General features: G+C 37.9%; 1 pseudogene; it reads right to left on the bottom strand.

Moving 5' to 3' along the window:
* Positions 1 to 8,858: 8,858 nt before the first annotated feature.
* On the bottom strand, positions 8,859 to 14,141 carry LOC131306946 (alcohol acyltransferase 1-like; annotated as a pseudogene).
* Between the last annotated feature and the right edge of the window lie 10,823 nt (positions 14,142 to 24,964).

The following is a 24,964-nucleotide window of genomic DNA, read 5'->3' as shown; positions in this document are numbered from 1 at the left end:
CAAGTGGTAAATTTGTTAAAGAACAAGGGTGAGAGATTTGAAAGTGTGTTTTAGGAGAGAGAGCGAAAGTGTAGTTGGCTCTGTGATTTTCTCGGTGAGAGAGAGGGAGATTCCGTGTTCTGGTGGGAAAATTCAATTTCTCTGCAACTTTTGCCCTTTTTGGCATGAGAAAGAAAGAGTGAGAAGTTCAGCCAGAGAGAGAGCGAGAGGGGTATGGGCTCGTTTTTGGATCACAATAGGACAAGTCAGTCATTCTACACGCCAGAGCAATAAATGTTCGTGGCATTAGAGAAAATGCTCGTGGCATTATAATTTTCCTATCGGTTATGTCTAGAGATGCTTAATATTTCTAGTATTAAGTCGTTTCCGTATTGAAGTTAGGTAGAGGTGGCAAACGGGCGGGTTTGGGCGGGTTGAAATGGGTCGTGGGTTAAATATGAGCGGGTCAAATATGGGTCAAAGAGTAAACGGGTTGAAATGGGTCGGGTCAAATATGGGTCAAGCCAAACCCAAACCCGCCCGACCCGACCCATTTTCAATTTTTTTTTTATTTTTTTTTCCTCCTTCCCCCCCTCCTTCCTCTCTCTTCCTCCCCCCTTCTCTGATTTGTCCCTATTAGTTCGTTTCGACGTAAGAATCGAAAAAATAATTTTTGTGGATGAATTTGATTGGATTGAATAGTGAAGACCAACTTTTATTTTTTGATCATTCTGAATGAAGACCGAATTCGGTCCGGTACGGCGCCGAGGATATACTCAGAACACTTGAAATTTTCAGAAAAAAAATAAAAAACATCGAGCAAATTCTTAAAACAGTTTTTGGAGGCGTCGAAATGGATTGCTTATGCTATACTTAGCACACTTCAATAAAAAGGATTAAAAAAGCTGACCAGACCACATCAGTAAGTTTATTTAAATTAATAATAATGAAGGAATGCCCAATTGTTTCAATGAGGCTCCGTTCCGCTAAGGTTTTTATTTTTTACGTACTTATTTTATCTCTTTACGAGACAGGTCATTCTCTTACAATACATCACTTATAATTTAAAGTGGGACGGGGCCTGAATTCAAAAACACCTGGCAGCAGGAAGAAATTTTGAAAGAATGGAAATTATAGAAAAAGGAATTGTTCAAAAAGTGTCTGAAATTGACTGGTTTTAAAAAAAAAAAAAAACAAGTGTATGAAATTAGCAAATTACAAAACAAAATTAGTTATTTTAAATTAGACGAAAGTGTTTTTTTTCGTTTTTACAGGGGAGAATAAAAATTAAATGCCACCTATATGTTCTTATGGGTAAGTATGCCACCTATATGTTTAGTAAAAAGCAATTTAAAAGAATCAGTCGGCTCAATTTTGTTTGAGCTAGAACCGATCAAAATTGAGAGTAATTTGGTTTGATTTTGACTATCCATTTTCGTAGGGAGACCCTTTTTGGCATGAGAGAGCGAGAGAGAGAAAGATTTATGGGCGGGTACTCGTAGAATTGTTAGAGAGAGAGAGAGAGATTGATTTATGAGCGGGTACTTGTAGAATTGTTAGATTTGTGTGCATTGTATGGGCTGGAGTGTGTGAAGTGGGTTTTTAACTCTAACCCATATTTAACCCACTTTCAACCCATCTAAACCCAAGTAAATAGGGATTGATATGGGTTCAACCCATATCAACCCATTATACAATATGGGCGGATTGGGTTGGGTTTTAAGTGGGCGGATTTGGGCGGGTTAAAGAATATGGGTTGAAATTGCTACCTCTAAAGTTAGGTAATTCTTTTCGTCAATTGTTATGTCATCTGTCCTCATCACGCGACTCTTCGATTGAATCCCTTCACTTTGATCATTGTACAAGCCACACATGAATAATCATCGGGCAGTTGATCTTAGATGTTATTTTGAAAATGCGTTTGGCCGGTGCAATTTCAAGATCTATATCTAGATTAGTCCCCGCATCTAAGTTTCAATGATTTTCTGTCTGATCTTGATGAAACACTCTATATCTCTAGCATCACGGCGGCATAGTTCTATTTGTTTCTCCTATTTCAAACTTTGGTCAAACGTCTGGTGTCCCTTCCAAAAATATCCTAGCGTTATACTCTTATATAATAGCTAGAATGAGGCGAATGGAGACAAACCTCGCGACTCTAGCAGATGATTGAACCAGACCACGAAATTGACCTTTGAATTTTACGATGCTTGGACTTGGAAATTTGTAGAACCTTTGGATCATATTTCCATAGTAGGGTTACTAACTTAGTTACAAATAGGAATAATATATTAATAATGCGGAGGTTAGTTACTAGTGATTTTTTTTCCAAAAAAAGGTAGTTTAGAATACCATATTATTTGGGTGCAAAAACTGAAGCTGGTACCCGTTTCATTTATTTGTGCTGCTTATTTTGTTAGTTCTTTTCTAGAATTTAGAGTGTAAGTAGTAAGATAATTGGTGAAAAAGGGCGCAGTTGGTAATTCAGAGGGTTAACGTTGTGGAGATTGTTTGGAGAACTATTTGCTAGTATGGAGACATTCATTTTTAGAGGTATTGCCTAAATTGGAGTTTCGTAGTTGGTATAGTATTGGTATTCATTTGGTAGTTGGAAAAAAAAAAAATAGAAAAGGAAGGGTGTTTGTGCTACACATTTATTTTTGAGGCTTTGTAGATATGTAGGTTGTTAGAGAATGGGGTACAACGCGATAATGAAGTTTGCCTTAGTAGGTTTGTTATTATAGGTGGTTAGGGTATTTAATATATAGGAGATGAGAATAACTAGTGGCACTAAAAAAATAAAATAAAATTGTTGATGGAACATGTGGGTTTTAGATATTTCGGATGGATGGCTTGATAAAGTGGTATGCCAATTGAGTTTTTAGCAATAAGGAGTGTAGGAGCGGTTGGAGTTATTTTGTAGTGATTGAGTTTATGATATAGGGTATATATGTTGGAGATTTCTTTTGGGTATGTGTTGATGTTTAATAAGAAAATTTTAATACTAATTACTTAATTGGGGCTAGCGCGAAGACGATATCTTGATGCCTTAAGTTTTTGGGCTTTGAAGTTGCAAAAAGAAGTAATTAGACATGGAACTACCTTATTATGATTGTTATAGGTGTTGTTTTTGCTATTGGAAATTGAGGATTATGTTGTGCTATATTTATGGATCAGGCATTTGGGTTGAAGAATTACTGTCTTTTAAAGCATAATAGGAACTTATTGTTTTGGAAATGTTGTAGGCTATTGTATAGTATAAACGTGGCCAAGAAATTAAATAGGGGATGAGTTCATTTGGGTGACAGTCGAAGAAACAACAAAGTATACATAAGGAAGTAGGGGTCGAAGATCTGAGAGTATTGTTGATGTGATTGAGGGGTGTCACTGGAGGAGCCCTTACATTTGGAGTATGACTATAAAAGATTATGTGAGTTTAGAGTTAGAGTTGCCTAAATAATAGTAGGATAACAAGTTCATGTATTGGTCAATGATTTTCCATAGATGTGTAAGAATATGTTTTTGGAGAGGTTAGCTTCCGATGATTAGGGAATTTGTTTTGCTTAGGAATACTGTATTTTACGAATTGCGATGGAGGAACTAAGGGGTATCAGAATATTTAGAGGCGCATGATTCGTAAAGGAGCACTAAGGTTATGAGAATTCTAATCTTGATTCACGAGAGATTATGAGAGGCAAAGTTGAAGAGTGCTCAAGAACATTATCTTTACATATGGACATTTGATTCCTTGAATTCAATAGGCATTTGCATAATTGCATGATCAAGTAAATCGAGGAACAAAGGGTCTTGGGGTTACTGATGAACACCCAATTTTGTAGATATTTGGTGCGACTAATCTCGTTTTATCTTGTTTTAACTTCCGTTTATTTAGCTTTTATAGCGATATTGCATGTAAGGTATGTTTTTAGTGTTTTTAGGTAAAACATGCAAATAAGGCGCATTTCAATGCCATGGATGGCCCAAATGCTTTCAAGTACCCGAAGACCCTGTCGGCTCCTTAATATCTGTCTAAATATGGAAAATGACTTTCTGAAAAAGTATCGATTTTCGAGATTAAAAATGGCGGTAATTGATCATTGAATTTTTCTAAGAGTAACTACAAAGTTGCAAGGTTTTATTTGAAGAGCAAGGTCATGTTTTGAGCCATTTTCTCTTGCGAAAAATGTGCAGTTTTCCATTTTACATTAAAAGTGGGGGGTTGACATTTTGATTTAATTGGAATCTTGAAATTCTGGTAATGCCATTGTTTCCAAGTGGAGGGTACTTTTTTATTTTCATTAAATAAATTAAAGTAAAGAAAAGGTAAAAGAAAGGTTTAAAATGTAGTTTTCACTTAAGTTTAGAGAATAAAAATAAGATGCTGTGGAGCTGTGGAAGTTGCTGGGAGCTGTCTGCTGAAGCTGAAGGTAGAACTGGAGATAACCTCACTGTATTGATACAGCCTTATTTTGTCTCGATACGCATTAGCTTCGTGGAGTTACAGTAATTGTTGTATCGATACGGATTTAGGCCGTATCGATACGGGAGCGTTAGTGTAACATTGCTGACATTTCCCCAAAATTTGTAAGAATCATGTCCCCGAGACTTACATCGTTAGCCCAAACCGGTAAAATGATGGGCATTTAAGGTTTTGCCTCTCTCTCTCTCTCTCTTGAAAAATATTTTTCAAAAACTATTTTTAAAATAAAATTTTGAATTTTTTTTGACAAAAAAGGTTTTATAAAATCTCCTTTCAAAAATTTGTTTTTCCGAAAAATGATTTTCCAAAATAATTTGGATAAAAAATTTGTTTTTCCGAAAAATGGTTTTCCAAAATAATTTGGATAAACATATTTTATAAATAGTTTTTAGAAAAAATATTTTTTTAAAAAATTGTTTTGAAAAAAAATAGTTTTTATAAAATTAGTTTTCGAAACTATTTTTTTACAAAATAGATCTTTTGAAAAAAAAACTAGTTTTTCAATTTTTTTGATAATGGTCTACTTGAAAAGTTATGTTGAAATTAATGGACGCCTCGGATCATTTGTGTGGAATCCCAGAGTGGAGCCCACATCAAAATAGAGAGAGAGAGAGAGAGAGAGAGAGGTGAAATATTTAAAATATATTTTAATGAACTTTTTAAAAATATTTTTTCAAAACTTTTTTTATTTCATTTTCAAAATATGCTTCGTAGAGTATTTTTTATATAAAAAAACTACTTTTAAAAGAATCATTTTGGAAAACTGTTTCTTGAAAAAATAAAGTTGTGAAATCAGTTTTTTCAAAACCTTTTTTTTGGTCAAAAAATTATTTTCAAAACTTCATTTTAAAATGAAACGGTTTTCGAAAGATATTCTCAAAAAATGTTTTTCAAAATAGAGAGGGAAAAACAAAAGAGGTGCAAAATACTTTAAATGTACCTCATTTTAATTATTTGGGCTAACAGCGTTAGCCTTGGGGACTTGATTGGTACACTTTGTACATTTGGGACTAAATGTGATCAGCAATGTTTAGGGACTAAATGTCAGCAAAGTTTACGGACAAAATTGAGACGCGAATTGGTGACCAAAAAGGTTAATAAGCCTTTTTTTAGTTGGTCCCTAGCAAAAATGTTTCGTCATTTACGCCATGCCTTTCAATGGTCTAGCGGTCTACGTTTGTGACATTAATGAATCAGAAAAGCTACGTGCACAGCAGCTGCTACACAGCAGCTGTGCACAGACCCCATTTTCTCCCGCCTTGGGTCGCGCAAAGATGATCGGAGCCGCTCATTTTGTTCAAAATATGTCGTTTAAGGTCTCTGTAAAAAATGAGCTTCGTTCGATATCGTTAGAGGCGTTAACAAAACACCCAAAATCACTTCAGAATTTAGGAGCGGCTCCGATCATCTTTGCGCGACCCGAGGCGGGAGAAAATGGGGTCTGTGCACAGCTGCTGTGTAGCAGCTGCTGTGCACGTAGCACTGCTCTTAATGAATCTAGGTTTGGGCACCATAATCGGTAACTCTAGCTATGAGAAATTTGTCAAAGTAGATTGAAGTAGGTAACAATGTTTTACCAATTGAAATATGTGTTGTGCTCGAACTTCTGATGCTAGTTCCTTTTCGTGGCTTTTTAGTCGGCTTATTAATCTTTTTGGTCCTCAAAGTATTGATCGTGTCTCAATTTAGTCCATAACGTAAACATTGCTAACATTTCCCCAAAGTAGAAAATGTGTACAAATCAAATCCTCGAGATAACATCATTAGCCCAAACCGGTAAAATGATGGGCATTTAACGTCTTTTGCCCTATCTTTCGTAATTTCTCTCTACCTCTCCCTCCCTTGAAAAACATTTTCAAAAACTATTTTTGAAAACAATTTTTTGACAAAAAAGGTTTTACAAAATCTCATTTCCAAAATTTGTTTTTCTGAAAAGCGATTTTCCAAAATACTTTTGATAAACATATTTTATAAATAGTTTTTAGAAAAAATAATTTTTTTCAAAAATTGTTTTGAAAAGGAATTTTTTGAAAAAAATTAGTATTTATAAAAAATAGTTTTTGAAACTATTTTTTTCAAGACAGATCTTTTTATAAAAAAAACTAGTTTTTAATTTTTTTGTTAAATGTCTACTTGAAAAGTTATGTTGAAAATAATAGACGGCTCGGATAATTTGTGTGGGATCCCGGAGTGGAGCCCACATCAATATATATATATATATATATATAGAGAGAGAGAGAGAGAGAGAGAGAGAGAGAGAGAGAGAGAGAGAGAGAGAGAGAGAGAGAGAGAGAGAGAGAGAAGCGAAATAATTAAAATATATTTTAAAGAAATTTTTAAAAACATTATTTGTTTATTTTTTAAAATTATTTTCAAAATATGCTTCGTAAAGTATTTTTTTTTATATAAAAAGTACTTTTACAAGAATCATTTTGGAAAGCTGTTTCTTGAAAAAAAATAAAGTTGTGAAATCAGTTTTTTTAAAACCTTTTTTTTGTCAAAAAATTGTTTTCAAAACTATATTTTAAAATAAAATGGTTTTCGAAAGATATTCTCGAAAAATGTTATTCAAAATAGTGAGGAAAAAACAAAAGAGGGGCAAGATATCTTAAATGTACCTCATTTTAATACGACATGGTATGCCTCACACGTTAACTTTCGGCGGTTCAATCAACACTCATTAGTATGTATTTTCATTAAACACGTATAGCACAATCAAATCTCATGTCCCTCACACCATGCTCCCAACCATTGTCCATTGACGATATGGCTTACGACATGGTGTGACTCACACGCACACATTCACAACATATCAAAGCTAAACAACACTAGCATGATGTACACTCACCACTACAGCAATATCTCAGTAAGGATAACCATATCAAAAGCTAACTACGATTAGCAAGATATACACCCGCCACCACAACAGTATTATGTGGAGAAAAATCATATCAAACACACTCACCTTTGTATCGACCAAGGTACGCCAAACTTACGGTTTTGACCCCTCCCAATTGACTGGCTTGACACCTAACCACAAATTAACCATTTCAGTTTATTAAACGCTTAAACGTCACAACTAACTCCTAACAATAATCTATAACACCAATAATAGATTAAAGATACTTAAAGAATACTAGCATGTCCATCTCAAAGGTTTAGAAGTGTCCCTAAACAAGCGTAACAATCAAACACTACATAACCCCTGCATTTGGTTTAAAATCTACGAGGTTTAAAATCTACGACCAGCCTATCGTATTCTATCTACAACTTCTTATAGGATTAAAACCAGATCATGAAACCACCGCCATTAGAAAGTACACCTCCAGTATATAAATTTTGATATAAAATTTGTTAAAAACGGAGTCCGGACAACAAAGTTATGCTAGTCCAAAATTACACAAAAATCTGTCCGAAATCACAGATTCTGCACGTCTATCAACTTCAAATCAAAAATTGATTTAACCTAGTACAAACTAAGCCACGACCTTTACATATTCTGAAAGACATACGAGTCTAATTTTAGAATCAATAACCCGTGCGCTAATCCGATACCCGAGCTAAAAGATATGACCATTTTTCCAAAATATGTCAATGCAGCAAATACAAAACTCAGCAGGGACACATCAACTTGTAAAATCCGCCAAACTTAGAATATGAATCTAATAAATCCTAAATTTGGTACACGCCATTACCATACACCAATGTTCATCCCTGATTTTTTCCAAATTTTTCCAATAAAGAAACCTAGTCAAAATTACCTCCAAACTAAAAAATTATGTGCAGCGAAGCACAATTTCCAGCAGAATGGTCGGTGTTCGAAAATTCATTAAAACTCAAATACTTAATACTTTTTAGTAATTCTAACGCCAAAACATCACCAACTTATCAATCTTTCAGACTCATAAGGGCCCATAATCAGGAGGATCGCTTAACTATAAAAAAATTGATAAAAGACGCAGCTCTGTAAGCTGTCTCCTAAAAATTAGGATCCTAACCATAGTTAGGTTTATGATTTTTATCTTTTTCTACACCTCTTGAAAAATTATGAAAATTTGACACCATATACTAGACATACTAATGAACCTTCAATAAAAATACCAGAAATTTATAAGCTTTCTAGGTATCTTGAATAATTTTGTGAAGAACAGCCCTGCATCTTAGTTTTTTCTTTCTTCTCCTTCCCACTGCCGCCTCTCTCTCTCTCTCTCTCTCTCTCTCTCTCTCTCTCTCTCTCTCTCTCTCTACGCAGAAATAAGATATGTATAGAGAAAGATAAATATTCCTAAGATATTTTGCTATATAAGAGCACAAAGGAATTTATCACATGCAAGCGGCACCACATTTTAACTTATACTCCAATAATAAATCACACACAGGACTCTCGCAAGTTCAATTGTTTATGATTTAAACCCCTAAAACACTGAGTTCAATTAAAAAAAATTAAAATACCGAAATATCCGGGGCAGGTATTACAAGAGCCAACTTGCATGCACCTCAGATTAATCCATACAGCTCCTTCTACAACCGTTTCAAGTGACCTCAAGAATTGAGGCAATAGAAGTTGAACCTGAGACCTTAGAATACACATTATAAATCTTAGACCTTCACCATGGAGCCATCCCTTTATAGGGTGAATCTAAAAAAATGCTATATCAACAAAATCCTTCTGACGAAATTCATCCCAGTCCTTCATATGATACTCCATAAATGCTTACTATATTCATTGTTGCAGATTTGAATTCTCAGTTTAGAGCATGGATGTGATCTTAGGGGGCGTGTGACCAACTGAACCATCGAAAGGCTCCTTAGTCATTTTCTTCAACTCCCCCTCAAACCTTTCCATGACTGGTTCTGGCAAGCATACTGGAACCACAATCCCATATTTGAAATTCATATAGAAGCTTAACCCAGGAAACGCCCCGGCGGTGCCGCCATACACCAGTTTCCCCCACCCAAAATCCACTGTGTCTAAGCCAAGACGTCTTACGTCAGAAACAATAAAGTTTCCCACCACGGTGTACAAAGGCCGCCCTTTAATCACCAAAAGATCCGCCACCGATCTGAAATACTCGGCCGTTATTTGGGGCTTTGCAGTTTTTACCAACTCCACCGTGTATTCTAGTGGAAAGGAACATATCTCTCCAACCTTCGAAACTGCTGCAGGATAGGTAATGACGTTGCCGTAGTACCCGTGAGGCACAATTAGGCTAAGCAAGTTGCGACCATTGACAAGGCACGAAACTCTGACGGTGTTGTTAGGGTCTAGCACGAGTGCGACACCTCCACAAGCACGCAGTCAAGACCTCGAATGTGGTGGCGCTTGCATGCGGGGGGAGATGGTTTCGAATAGCTTTGATCCCCTTGGGACCAAAGAAGAAAGGTTTTTGGATCGAGGTTGAGTTGGCATCATTGTTGTTGGTGTCGAGCACTTGTTCGTATTCGTGGTGAAGGCATGTAATTCGGGGAGGATGTCTTCCGGATAGGAGTTCCCTTTGCCACACAGGTGACACAGAAGGTGCAGTGACTTCTTTCCCTTGGGCGAACTCGGCGATTGCACTTAGGAATTGGACCAGACCAGCTCCATCATTCATTGTGTGGTTCAGGCGCCGGGCAATGGCGAATCCACCGCACCTAAATCGAGTCACCTACATTCACCGAAATTCACCAACAAAAAAAAATAAAACTTGATGTGAACATTACAAGAGTAAGTACTCTATCCAGAATCACATTTCTTGCCAGCATCTATCTATAGTCAAGAAAGCTGAGCTGTAGGGTTTGGTGAAAGGTCTGACTTATGTAATGCACCAAAAGCTATGCGAAGTTGAAATAGATCAAATGTGACGGTGATAGGTGCCGAAAAGCACCTAATTAGTCTCCCAAATTATTCATGCGTTGTTAGTCCGTTTGCATTGGTATTTGATGTTTTTAGTTGTTTAGTAATGTTTGAGGCCTTGGAGGGTGGTTAAGGCTTAAATGTGTGAAGTGGGAGTGCTTAGGATGCGCGAACACGAAGTAGGAAGCTGCAGGAGTGGCCCGGAAGCAGGAGAGAGAATGCTGAAAATTCTGTTAGGACGGCTTTCATTCTTGTCCGGACGGCTTTGCCCACCTGTAGAAATCCAACTCTCTAATTTTCACCTGGGCAGTCTCAGAACAATAATATATTCTGCGAGTTTTAAATGTAACTTTGAGGCCTTAGGGTATAAATACATCTTCAACATTGTTTTAGGGTTCCTAACTTTTGTTTAGCGAGCTAGAGGGAGGCAATAGCAAATCTAAGAGAGAAACTTTGTGTTCTTCATGTGTTCATCATATTCAAGCACGTTCTTCTTCTCCATGGCCGGCTAAACCCCTTATCTCGGGGGAGGATGAAGCCTCACATCAAGTAACCTTGTTCTTTTGTATAGATTAGGATTTTTATTGGAATGGGATTATGTATTCAAGAACTCTTTTCATGATATCCATGGAATGGTTTTTAATTCTTTAAATTGATTGAGTATTTATTTCCTAGGTTTCTAAATACCTTTCACGTAATGATTTTCATTGTTCTCAATTCGGGTGATTGAGATGGGTTATGCTCGTGAGATGGACCATGCCATTAGGCAGCTAAACCGCGCTAGTGAGACGGTTAGTACTGTGGGATAGTCCACGTTGGTTGGCAGATTGTGGAAATCTACTTGCCTACTATTGATAGGGATTGCAAGCCCTAGTGATAATGATTTACAATTCGAGTGTTAACCCGGTCTATGCGATACATGGTTATGCGGTTTTGGTGGATTCTAAATCCTAGACTTTCCTCCATCAAGTTACCAAACCCTTTTTAATTAATTGCTTCTGTTTAATTAGTTTCTCTGAACAAACAAATCAATCAAACTCTCTTTTTCCCTTCAAATTAATCTAGAAATTCGTCGGAATTATAGTAACTTAGTCAATCTGTCCCTCCAGATCAACACTTGGTCCTGACCACTATTCTACGGAGGAGTAGTTAGCTCCAAGTTTTTACAAATTTATTTTTGATACGGTACGACACGATCAAAAACCTAAGCGAAGTTGAAACAGAGAGCTTGAACTCTCGTTTTTTTTTTAATCTTTATCTTTCTATTTTTGTTTTTCCATAGTACACAAAATAAAGTGAGCACCAGCCCTCAATGAAAAAGGTTCTATATTGAGGATGTTTTCAGCAGGGAAAATGATTTACAAACATTATTACACAAAATATATGCAAAATTTTATGGCAGCGGCATATTTGAAATCACAAGGTGCCTCATCATTATGAGTGATGGGAATTCCCTATAAACATTTAGGCGATGTTTGATAACACTGTCACTTTTTTATTTTTTGTTTTCTATTTGCTGAAATCAGTTTCTACTTTTCCTACAAAAAAAAAAAAGTGAAAGCGGAAAATATATTTGTGTCAACCTGTTTTCAAATAAAACAAAAACAAAAGTACGTAAACATAATTTTTTCATCACTCTCCATTGAAATTCATAAGACAAAAGACAGTTCAATTTTTCGAAAGATTAAGTTTTCCTTAATTTGAGTGGAAATAAATTTTGATATAGGTTTAAACTCAGAAGTAAAGAGAAAATTAATTAACAGAGCTTTTACTCAGAATTGAGTATAATTAGATAGTTTTTGTGTGCCACTCAAAACTCACTTAATTATGAGTCTGGTTTTCCTCCAATTAACCCCAGTAGGAGGAATTTCTCCAACTAAAAACACATGACACCTCTTGATTCGTCCAAGTCCCTTCTTTCCCTATCTAATAGCAATCTAACATTACCTCTGCATCATAAAGTTAACTCTAAACTAAATTCACCGTTAACCAAAATATCCCTACTTTTTAGGAAAACACCTCCATGTAATTCGAAAATTTTATTTTACAATCCCATTATTCTAGGAATAGATTACCATGTATGTACCTATTATATGTATGAGAAGAAAGAAAAAAATGAAATTGTTTCTCTCGATGTCCAATCAACTTCAAAAGATCCCATAGCAAAAGTGTCATTGCCATCAATGACGTCCTAATTCGATCTGGCAATTTCATGCCGCACCTCGGATTGCTGCACATTTCTTTCGTGCTATCTTCATGTTGTGCTCTCCTCGTCTCGGCTATGTTTCTCTTCATCGTTTCTGCCAGCCTGGTAGTTCCTGGGCTACCTATGCTTGTGCCTAACGAGGAGGCAGATCGGATGGTTTGGGAGCATGGCCGACAGCCTCCCGCCAGTATCTATTGTTGGAGGATCCGTTTTTCGCCTAACAACTATGGTTGAGTGCTCACGTCTAAGCTTGGGTTTCCCTCGTCGGTTTGTGGTCCAGTGGTGGTGGCGTTTTGGTGCTCGGTGGATCTCTGCACTGATTGGCTCGGTGGTGGGGCGGTGGTCAGGCTGATTTGGTGGCTGTGGGTGGATGGTTGTTTGAAATGTTCAGTAGTTAGGGTTAGGGTTTTGGGTTTTTGTGGGCTAGGCTATATTGTAATATCTGGGCTTTTTTGGCCTTTTGCTAGGGCTTTGTTTCCTTTTGGGGTGTTTTTGGGCTTCATTGTATTATTTGGGCTTTTAGGCCTTTAGGTGTATAGGCTTGTTCCCAATGTATGTACTCCCACTTTTGGTTGGATTCCCCTCCCTCTTCCCTTAATAAAATGTTACTTTTGCCTATAAAAAAAACAAAACACTATTCTCATCGGCGTAGATGGAAAAATTCATATCGATAACTTGTTTTGCAACAACAAGAAGTTGGCTTATTATTTATCGAAGAACAAGGTTAGAGTTGGAAAAATTCCAACACAAAGAAGGTTGGGAAGGTTTTGATACTTTCTCAAATTTTCAAAATAGTGAAAGCTATTTACATTATTTGGAAATGGAAGTAGTGCACCAAATATATTTTCATTCCTATTTTTTGAAAATTCTAAAAATAAAAACAGAAAACAGAAAACATTAGTGCTACCAAACATAGCCTAGCTTAGAGTTTCTAGATTGTCAAATGTTCACAGCTAAGTAGCTAACTCTACCTGAAGCAACAAGAGAGGGCAGCCAAGGATTCCATCAGAGCCAGGAACATCATGAAGAAGCTCCTCCAACACCGGACACCCCGGAACAATCGCATAACAAAGTTGGTTGAGCTCAACTTCTGCATCGGCTTCTACAAACAAAGCCCCCTCGCTCGTGCAATCCACCAGAAGCTTCCGGTTAGGCCCTTCAATAAGCCTCCTGGCAAATGCGTAGTAAAACGAAAGTGCTTTGGCTAGTCCTTCTCTGATGACACTCATAGGGTCTTCTCCTTCCATGAAAGGATTGCTTTCGTAAAACATTATCACTGGAACCTGAAACCGGAGACCCTCTTGGTCATCTATGTCTGAGAGTTGTTTTAGTTCACGCGGTGTTGGTTCCGCGGGCACCACCAGTCTCGGCTAGCTCTTGCTTAGTCACTGTGAACCATATCGAGGAGGAAGATGTTGACATTGTTTAAGGAAGTATTTTCAGATGAAGTCAAGAGGGAAAACAAGGCAAATACACTCTAGACTTTGTGCTGTGAATTGAAAGGTATTTATAGAGGATATGGTCTCAGCTAGCGTACCTCAATTTTTGAAGGCGAATCATGTGCTCCATTTCTACTACCACATGAAAAAAAAATCGTCCTAATGCAAAGGACCAACCACCTATACCTGGGTGGGCATCATGGCCTGTCGTATTGGTGTCAGAATTCTCTTAATTCTAACCTGACCTGTTTAGTTTTTCGTGTTATCGTGCCATGTTATCTTCGTGTTCCGTGTCAGAAATAGCCGACCCTAACCTGCTAACTTCGTATCGGGTTTGTGTCGTGTTATCGTGTCATTTCATAAATTCCCACCCCGCGTCATGTCGTGTCATCTCTTGTTCATGTTAAAATTCTCTCAATCATAACCTGACATGTTTAACTTTTTGTGCTATGGTGTTGTGTCATATTCGTATTCTGTGTCAGAAATAACTGATCCTAACTCACTAATTTCGTGTCATAAATTCCCACCCGTACCAATAACGTGTGCAAGTTTGCAACACGGTCCATCTAAGAAGCACCAATTAATCCTTCCTTCTTTGGCACTAAAAAGATAAGGAAAAAAAATGTGAAATGAATGGAAGATTAGTCATCACATGGTCCACAAGGAAAAAGAAATCGCCCTAATGCAAAGGACCAGCCACCTATAAGTAGCGGTGGGTATCGTGTCGTGTCGTATTCGTGTCAGAATTCTTTCAACCCTAACCCAACCTGTTTAGTTTTACGTGTCGTGTCATTTTTGTGTCCTGTGTCAGAAATAGCTGACCCTAACCCACTAACTTCGTGTCAGGTTTGTGTCGTGTTATCATGTCCTTTCATAAATTCTCACCCCGCGTCATGTCATGTCGTGTCGTGTCATCTCTTGTTCGTGTCAAAATTCTCTCAATCCTAACCCAACATGTTTTAACTTTTCATGTTTTGGTGTCGTGTTGTATTCGTATTCTGTGTTAGAAATAACTAACCCTAACCCACTAATTTTGTGTTGAAAATTCCCACCCTTACCTATAACGTGTGCAAGTTTGCAACATGGTCCATCTAAGAAGCACCAATTAAATTCTTCCTTCTTTGGCACTAAAAGATAAGAAAAAATGTGAAATGAATGGAAGATTAGTCATCACTGATGTCCAGTCACTTCCACATTTATCACACGATATAAAAACAAAAGAAACCTGAAAAAGGGGAATCAGAGTTTTCAAATCATCTTTATTTTTAATTTTTTTAATGACAAAGAAAATTTCATTTATCACAAGAATAAAAAAGGGAAATCGGACCAATAGAAAAAGAGATGCATTGCGAAAGACTCGAACAGTACACTCAATGTTCTGCACCACTGTGGTTGCAACACAAATATGATCCAATGAATTAAATTTAGACTCTTCAATAGCATAATTCAATAATGAATATGTCAAAGGGAAAGAGAGACTGAATAACTAATTCTTTTTTTTTTTTGGTCAATCGGCAAAAATTTTATTTATCACTGAAACTGAGAAAAGTCTAAAGATGCTTCCCTATGAATCCAGTTCGGAAAATCTCCTTCCCAAATCATAAGTAGCTCCATGGATAAGGCATATTCGACTATAGCATGAGTCACCCTATTACAATCTCGACGAACAAACGAAAACGAAAAAGAACGAACAAAACTAATAAGATTTAACGTATCTGTGATAATAACGGCTAAATGAGACTTGGCACTGTTGGCACATTGAACTCCCTGCAGCATCCGAATTATCCCTTGCACAGCTCCATCCAGAATGAGATCATCTCCCCATCCATCCCTTGCGTAGCTTGCTGCCCAGCGAAAACCCAAAGCTTCTACTACAGTATTGGTTATTTTCCTATCTCTACCGGAGAAATACTCCCTCCGTCCGGATTTAATAATTCTTTTTGGAGTTCGTGTTATTTTTCAATCAATTATATCTTGTAATTTATAATATTTTATGTAATTTTGAAAACATTATCTTATAGAACTAATTGAGATCTATCAAACAAGATCCATATTGGATATAAAATTTATTTTCAATTTAAAGATATAACTCATTTTTTATCCGGTTAGAATTGAACGAAGGACTATTAAATCCGGACGGAGGGAGTAATAGTGATAAGAAAATAGAGATAGGGAGTAATGAGCAACCCACCTCTGAAGAAATGGGGAGAAAGGGGTAAGGAGGTTTGGAGAAGGAAAGGGCTACCAGAATCCAGCAAACAAGGGGGAGAAAGAGTGTTGACGTCCAAAGAAGATGAGAGCAAGGATGAAGGTAAAATCTTAAACTGTCAAGCAGTGGGAAATGGTTGGTTGAATAGAAGCGCAGTTGGCAAGTTGAGACGATTAATGACGATTAATCTCGACTCAAGATTTGAAATTTCTGTTTAAAAAGGAGAAGGTGGAAAGTGTGCAGATCAAACCCATGGGAGGAAGGTATGTGGTTATTATTTTTTTGATGGAAGATCGAAGGAATGAAGTCTTAAAGGAAAAATGGCTTGAACTTTGGTTCGAAGAGGTTAGTCCATGGAATGGAGAAGCAGCGAGAAATGAGAGATTTGTATGGGTTGCATGCTTCGGAATGCCTCTCAACGCATGGAATGTTCCTTCTTTCAGGGCCATTAATTGGGAGCATTTGGGGCTGTTTCATGGAGGTAGATAACGACACAGTAAGGGAAGCTTCTTATGTTAAAAGGCAGAATTTTGATTGCTACAGAGAATTCCAAAAAAATTGAAGGGGAAGTAATCTTGATTGTCAATGGAAGGAAATACAATGTGAGAGTGGAAGAGGAGGATACCTTTAGAACAGTAAGATCGAAAAACCAATTTTTAAATTCTGAAGCTGATGAAGAAGATGATGAGGGGGACAACTCAGATGATGACATGGATGCCAACAATAAAAAGGAAGAGAATTCAGTGGATGACATGGAAAAACAAAGAAATAAGATGTCGGATGATTTGGAAAAGAAAAAGGAAGAGGAAGCTGAAAAGGTTGAGAGAAGGGATATTAATGGTAGTCCACAATCTGGGTTGGAGAAAGAAGCATTTCATAAAAAGCCTCTTCTTCAAGATAAAACAGTTGAGGATATGTCTCTCGGGAACTCTGATACTAGTGAGAGAAATAATGAGGAGAGCACCAACTCAGTGCATGGATTGGATTCTATTGTACAGAATTCTCAAAGCCCATTGGAGGAAGAGTGTTTCGAATCTGTCAACAATAGTAGCCAGTTCCAAAACACAGGAGCCCAAGAAGGTAATAAACGTGAGCAAGAACAGGAGACAGTAAATGAGGGGACTAATAATCCAGTGGAATGTAAATCAAATGCTAATCTAAGAGCCTCTCAGGTGCAAGGCATTAACCTTCACGTAGATTTAAATCCATGTGCCGTTAGAAGAAACATTAGAAGTGAAGCATCATTAAGCACAGATGGGGATGATATTGATGGTTACATTATTGCATTTCAGGAGCAGGAACAGACGGCTATGGACAAGGAGCTGCAGAACACTATATTAGCAGGTAACAATCTTGGCATTAAATTTGGGAATTCTGGTATGATGAGAATGAAAAAGATGATAGAAGATGAAACTAAAGCAATGAAAGCATCAGTGATAAATAATTCCTTGGCCCCTCTTATAAGGGACCAATGATTCTCAATAGTGTGGAAAAGACAGAGGCCTAAATGAAGATCATTTCTTGGAATATAAGGGGAGTAGGTAGTTTTCTTAAAAAGAGATTTGTTTCCAAGCCTATTAGAGATAGAAATCCTGTTGTTTTATTATTGCAAGAGACTAAAATTGAGAGGTTTGAAGATTGCGGGGATCTTTTGAAGTTGAATATGCTGAATCTGGGGCTGTTGGTCTTTCTGGGGGTGTTTTAACTGAATGGAATCCAGCAAATTTCAAACCAAGAGAAGTCACTATCCATAGACATTTTGTTATGGTAGCTCGTGTTTTGTTTGGCTTAGATTGTGTCATTGTAAATGTGTATGCCCCTAATGAAACAACACGTAGAGAAGAATTGTGGAATGTATTACTTCAGCTAAAGTCTACTTCTTGAGTTCCATGGTGCGTTGGAGGAGATTTTAATGAGATTAAGGCAATGTGTGAAAGAACGGGGTGTACAAGAGTCGAGAGAAGCATGAGGGGTTTCAAAGATTTTATCAATCAACCAGAATTGAAGGACTTACCAATGATGGGAAGGCAATTTTCTTGGACCAGTTTTCAGAACAATGCTATCCATAGCAGGATTGATAGAATCCAGATTTCGGTGGAGGTGATGAAAATTTAATTTGGTGTTATGGGGACTACCAAGACAAATTTCAGATCATGCTCCTATCATTATCTCTGATAACAACTGGAATTGGGGACCAAAGCCTTTTAAATTCATGAATGTTTGGCTCACTAGTCCAAAATGTTTATAAATTGCCAAAGAAGCTTGGGAGAGTACACCAACATACGGATGGGCAGGTTGTCAAATTGCGAAGAAGCTATGGAATGTTTGCCAACAGACTGATTTGGAGGGTTAAGAGGTTAGAGTAAGCTGGAGTCTGATTTGGTCAAGAAGTCTAGCCACATGTTCTCATGGGATTTTTTGGTGCATTTGGGGCTGATGGTCTTGAGATGAAAGATAACCTGAACCCTGAAGAAATTTTGACTGAGTTCAGTCCGGAGCTACTTGTTTTGACTGGATGTGACTCATTCAATTTCTATTGAATGTAATTTTCTTTACTTTTATCTTTTCTGCAGGCCTTTACAGTACCTCTTCCTATGTGGTCTGTATTTGGTCTTTCCTCAATGTACCATTTGTCGAGTTACTTAATAAAATTTTGTTGCCTATCAAAAAAAAATGGAGATAGGAAAATAATCACATGCTCTCACACCACCAACACACACATGCACCTCTCACACAATTACTCTTGTATCCTTTCTCAAATTTGAATTTAACTCAAAACTCAAAATTCACACCAACTCTCACACTTAATCCATGTTCTAATATTTTTATAAAACACCGGAATATTAAAAAAAAATACGGGTCTCTACACTCTCACACAGCCACACACTATATAAGTATATATTGTATATGTGTATACATGGGTTTGTGTGTGTCTATATATAGAGGTTAGGGCTCAAATTTGATGGGAAGGAGGTCTGGGCTTAAAAATTTCGACTTCAGGGCAAAATTGCTTGTTCTGCTTTTGCTGATGAGAAGTTCAGATAGGAGCTAGGGATATTCATCCATGGATTGTGGTTGAATATGGGCCCTGAACGCAAAAACCAACATTTGTATCCAATGCTTGCCACATGTTTGTTGGTCGGATATTCATTGGTTATGCTTTGTTATGGTTCTGTTATGTTTGTAATGGGTTTTAGTTATGCTCATAATGGTTTTATTATACTAAAAGTTAAGGTGTCTTCTTTTTTAAGGGAGACACCGAAGTGCTTCCTACTGTAATATATGTTGATTCCACAAAGAATGTCTAAAAAATGTTATCAGACGTCATCCACTTTCCTGTGTTTGGTTACCAAACATTGTTACAATACTTCAATCTCCCTTGACAAATTTTCATAGCTAGGGACTAGAGAGGGTTACCTAGTCCATTCGGCGCCCAAACCTAGATTCATGAATGTCGCGAACGTGGACCACCGGACCATCGAAAGGTGTTGTGTAAATAACGTACGAAACAATTTTGCTAGGGAAGAATAACTTATTCATGGAGAAGTCGTGAATAAGTTATTCACGGAGACGTGCAATCTCACATGTCCGTTTGTGACTAAAGACCACGTAAGGGATCACGAATTCTAGCTGGCAACTTTTTGTAGGTTCCAAGGGCCCAAGGGGCAAACAACTGAACTGAAGTGGTAAAGAAAAATACTCCCAACTAAAAAAGGAACTGTAAAAGAGAAAGGGACAAGGCAAACAAACAGCTACAGCCAGCGAGAGGCCAAAGGCACCTATTCAGCAAAAACCGTGGCATGCTGGAATGCCCCATTGAAGCCATAAAGCTTTTTCTTCGTTGATTTGATTTCTTCCGGTTTCAGTTTATTTGTCTATCATTACTTGAAAAGAGGCAAGGATGAGTGGGTTATAGCAAAGGCAGTACTAGTCATGCAAATGGGCCAGGTCTGAGTCCCTGCACAACTCCAAATATCTTTGCAATGTAATACCAATTTTCAGGTTAATTAAGAAAAATTCTATGAGATTTGCCCCTGCATATTCCTTGAGCAAAAATTTTTCTTAGAATTTCTATATGTTGGGTAGAATTTGAAGCTATCAAATCCTATTTTTTGTCGTGTATATAAAATTAAATGGTAGCTATATATGCACATAAACACAATCTTGTCTCTTCTTCGGACCTTGCAAGTAGCAATATAATTGTACTCCCTCCGTCCCTATTTAAAATTAAACGGTAGCTATATATGGACATGAACACAATCTCATCTCTTCTTCGGACCTTGCAAGTAGCAATATAATTGTACTCCCTCCGTCCCTATTTAAATGGCCATTATTCCATTTGAAATTAATGGATGTCTCGTATCATTTGTGTGGGATCCTAGAGAAGTGGAGCCCTCATCAAAATAGAGAGAGAGAGAGAGAGAGAGAGAGAGAGAGGCGAACTACTCAAAATATATTTTAAAGAACTTTTTAAAAATATTTTTTTCAAAACCTTTTTTATTTAATTTTCAAAAATATTTTCAAAATATGCTTCGTAAAGTATTTTTTTAATATAAAAAAACTACTTTTACAAGATTCATTTTGGAAAACTGTTTCTTGAAAAATTAAAGCTGTGAAATTAGTTTTTTTAAAACCTTTTTTTGTATAAAAATTGTTTACAAAACTTTCATTGTCAGCAGAATTCCACTTAGTATCCTCCTTAGCCCTCATTTGTTGTTTAGTCGTAGTGTCTTCTATGGTAGGGGCCTCATAGCCGTACCTAACAGATCTCCAAACCTTAACTCCTAGGGAACTCAAATGCGTAGTCATACAGGCTTTCCAGTATGGATAATCATTACTGTCAAAAAAAGGTGGCCTCGAGTTTGAGGCTCCCTCTCGTGGTGCGTTCATGTCTATTATAACCAGAATTAAAACCCAGGTGGTTAAACCTAAACAGAGCAACCCGCTCTGATACCAATTGAAATTCTGCGAAAGCATTCAATCTACTCATGGGGAGGTGGATGAATAGGAGTTTTAATAAAAATATATCAATTTTCAAATTTTAAAAACAATTAATAAAGATAAACAGGTTGATTATCTCGATTAATCCAAACCAAAAATAAAGAACTGCAGTAGGATAAAAATTGTAACAAGAGACGCATGATATTTACGTGGAAAAACTTAGGGTCCTAACACTACTGCTTTATTCTATTAATCAAAAAGAAGTACAGATTGCGAAATAGCAAAAACCTTACCCAAGCCTTTACCTATTCTTGCCAATCTCCGATGCTCCCAGAGCTTCTTCAAGAACCAATAGATGCACCACGGACTTCATGCCCGATCCCCGGATTCAACCGGCTCCGAATCAATCTCCAAAAGATTCAGCCACAGCAGCAAACAGCACAAAGAAATCACAAGACGGAATGATGTACGATGTGTAACGTGATCTCGACAAACCCCAAAATCGTTCAAAGACTTGCAAGATGCTGAACGTAACAAAAACAAGGGTTGCTGCCAAAAACTACACTCAGCTCGGAAGAAAACGAACGTGGGCTTCAAGAACTTTTAATCCCCGTTTTCACCGAAAAAACAAAAAAAAACTCGTGTAACCCTTTATTTCCTTTTTATAAGCAAAGACTCTCTGTTCTGTAAAGAGTGGTCATCCACTGCTTTTATACTAGAATATTTTCCCTTCAATGAAAATCTTTTACTGCTCATAAATGGAAAGAAACTTTGCTGACTTTCTTAAAGAAAATTGATTTATGAACATATATATATATGGAAAACGAATTTTTCGGAGAGATAAACGTGCATAATTAAAATTCCTAATCTTGGAAAAATTATGAATGATGTGTTGTGTAATGCCTTTACCTCTCACGCAATTGGAGCGATTTTGCAGTGGTCAACTTGGTGCAGATAATGGGAGGAGCATTGAGCGAGAAACTACCCCCTAATTAACCTATCCATTATAATCAAATAGAATTGATATTACAAAGACACCAATAGAGATTTTGAACAACCCTGGAAAGTGCCAAAATATCTAACAAAACATTTTTAGAACTTTTCAAACAACTGGATCATCCATATAGACCGGATTCACCAACTCCTCAACCGTGTTTTCTAAAGTTTTCTAAAAATGGTTTTAAGCATTGACCATTGACCTTGGAAATGTAACCACTTGTGGGGTCCATAATTTCAACTGCACCGTGCGGAAAAACTTTATGCATGACATGGGGGCCCTCCCAACGGGATCTCAATTTCCCGGGAAACACATGGAGTTTGGAATTATATAACAACACTTTTTGACCACTTCAAAGTTTTTTCTTTGGATGTTTTTGACATGAAATTCCTTGACTTTGGATTTATAAATGTTAGTGTTATCATAAGCATTCCTCTGAATCTCCTCAAGTTCGTTAAGTTGGAGTTTACGGTGTGCATCGGCATCAGGGAATCGATAGTTCAAAGATTTAATAGCCTAATATGCCTTGTGTTCCAACTCGACCGAGAGATGACACGCCTTACCATAGACAAGCCGATAGGGCGAAGCGCCTAACACGGTCTTGTACGCGGTCCGGTATGCCCATAAAGCATCGGTCAAGCAAAATGACCAATCTTTCCAGTTTGGATTAACGATTTTTTCTAAGATATGCTTTACCTCAAGATTGGCGAGCTCGGCTTGACTGTTGGTTTGTGGCTTGACCTTGTGGGTGATCCCATATTTCCGCATGAGGGCTTCAAAGGAGCGGTTGCAAAATTGGGTGCCTTGATCGCTTATGATGGCTCGGGGCATCCCAAACCGCGATAATATGTGCTCTTTAAAAAAGTTCACCGCCACTTTGGAATCATTAGTACGAGTAGCCATGGCTTCAACCCATTTGGACACATAATCCTCTGCCAAGAGAATATAGAGAAAACCATTCGAATTTGAAAATGGGCCTATAAAGTCAATTCCCCAACAGTCAAATACCCCCACGACTAGGATATTGGTGAGGGGCATCATGTTCCTCCGAGTCACCGCACCTAGTTTTTGGCATTGCTCGCATGTCCGGCAAAATGCATAGGCATCCTTGTGAAGGTTTGGCCAATAGAACCCGCATTGGATGATTTTGGCGGTGGTTTTCTTATGGGAGAAGTGGCAACCACATGCCTCTGTATGACAAAATGAGAGAATTCCCCGTTGGTCTTCGTCAAGGATACACCGCCAGATGATTTGGTCCAAGCAATATTTGAAAAGATAAGGATCATCAAAGAGGAATCTTTTCACCTCACTAATTAAAAGCCTCCAGTCATGTGGGGTCCAATGATCCAGAATTTGCCCGGTGACAAGATGACGATATCGGCAAACCAAGCGCAACTCAAAACGGCGAAGAGTTGGTCGTCCGGAAACGTATCAACAATGGGGAGCTTTGAGGAAGAGTCCTCGAACTCAAGGCAAGACAAGTGATCCGCCACCACATTCTCCACCCCCTTTTTATCCTTGATCGTGATATTAAACTCTTGGAGCAATAAGATCCACCGAATAAGACGTGCTTTCGCATCTTGCTTCGTGAAGAGGTACTTCAAAGTGGCATGATCGGTATAGACAATAATGAGAGATCCCACCAAATATAACCAAAATTTGTCGAAGGCAAAGATGACGGCAAGCAACTCTTTCTCTGTGGTGGAGTAGTTCATTTGAGCTTCGTTTAGAGTCTTGCTTTGCATAATAGATGACGTACGGATTTTTGTCTTTCCTTTGCCCGAGAACCGCCCCAACTGCATAGTCACTAGCGTTGCACATGAGTTCAAAGGGCAAATTCCAATCCGGTGTTTGTACAATAGGAGGAGAAATGAGACTTGACTTGAACTTCTTAAAAGCTTCCTCACAGGCCGGAGTCCAGTCAAACGGGGTATCCTTTGAAAGAAGGTGGCACAATGGCCGAGATATTGCACTAAAATCTTTGATAAAACGCCAGTAGAAACCGGCATGTCTGAGGAAAGAACGAACATCTTTGACACACTTCGGTGAGGGGAGGTTAAAAATAAGATCAATCTTGGCCTTGTCAACTTCGATCCCCTTTGACGATACAATGTGGCCCAAGACGATACCATGAGTCACCATGAAATGGCATTTCTCCCAATTAAGCACCAAATTTTTCTCCTCACATCTCGCCAACACTCTTTCCAAATTTTCCAAGCAAGATTTGAACGAGTCTCCAAACACCGAGAAATCATCCATAAACACCACGACGATCTTTTCAATCATATTGCTAAATATGCCCATCATACATCGTGAGAAGATTCCGGGCGCATTACACAAGCAGAATGGCATGCAGCGGTAGGCAAACGTCCCAAATGGACATGTGAATGTCACTTTCTTTTGATCGGGCAGGGCGACCTCTATTTGGTTGTATCCCGAGTATCCGTCAAGAAAGCAATAATAAGCACGTCCCACAACCTGCTCCAAGATTTGATCAATGAAAGAAAGAGGAAAATGGTCCTTCCGAGTGCTAGCATTGAGCTTCCGATAGTCGATACACACGCACCATCCGATAGTGACTCGAGTAGGGACCAATTCATTGTTGGCGTTGGGTACCACCGTGACACCTGATTTCTTGGGGACCACTTGTATGGGACTAACCCACTTACTGTCAGCGATCGAATAGATAGTTCTCACATCCAAAAGCTTTAAAACATCTGCCTTCACCACATCTTTCATTATGGGATTCAATAGCCATTGGGGTTGGCGGGATGGTTTGACGTCGTCCGCAAGGGCTATGTGATGGGAACAAATTGAAGCATCAATCCCTTTAATACCTGCTATGGACCAACCGATGGCTTTGGTATGCCGCTTGAG

The sequence above is a fragment of the Rhododendron vialii genome, chromosome 11a, assembly GCF_030253575.1.
Source record: "Rhododendron vialii isolate Sample 1 chromosome 11a, ASM3025357v1".
NCBI lineage: Eukaryota > Viridiplantae > Streptophyta > Magnoliopsida > Ericales > Ericaceae > Rhododendron > Rhododendron vialii.
Note: the sequence above shows the minus strand (reverse complement) of the source record. Positions and strands in the feature narration are given on the sequence as shown.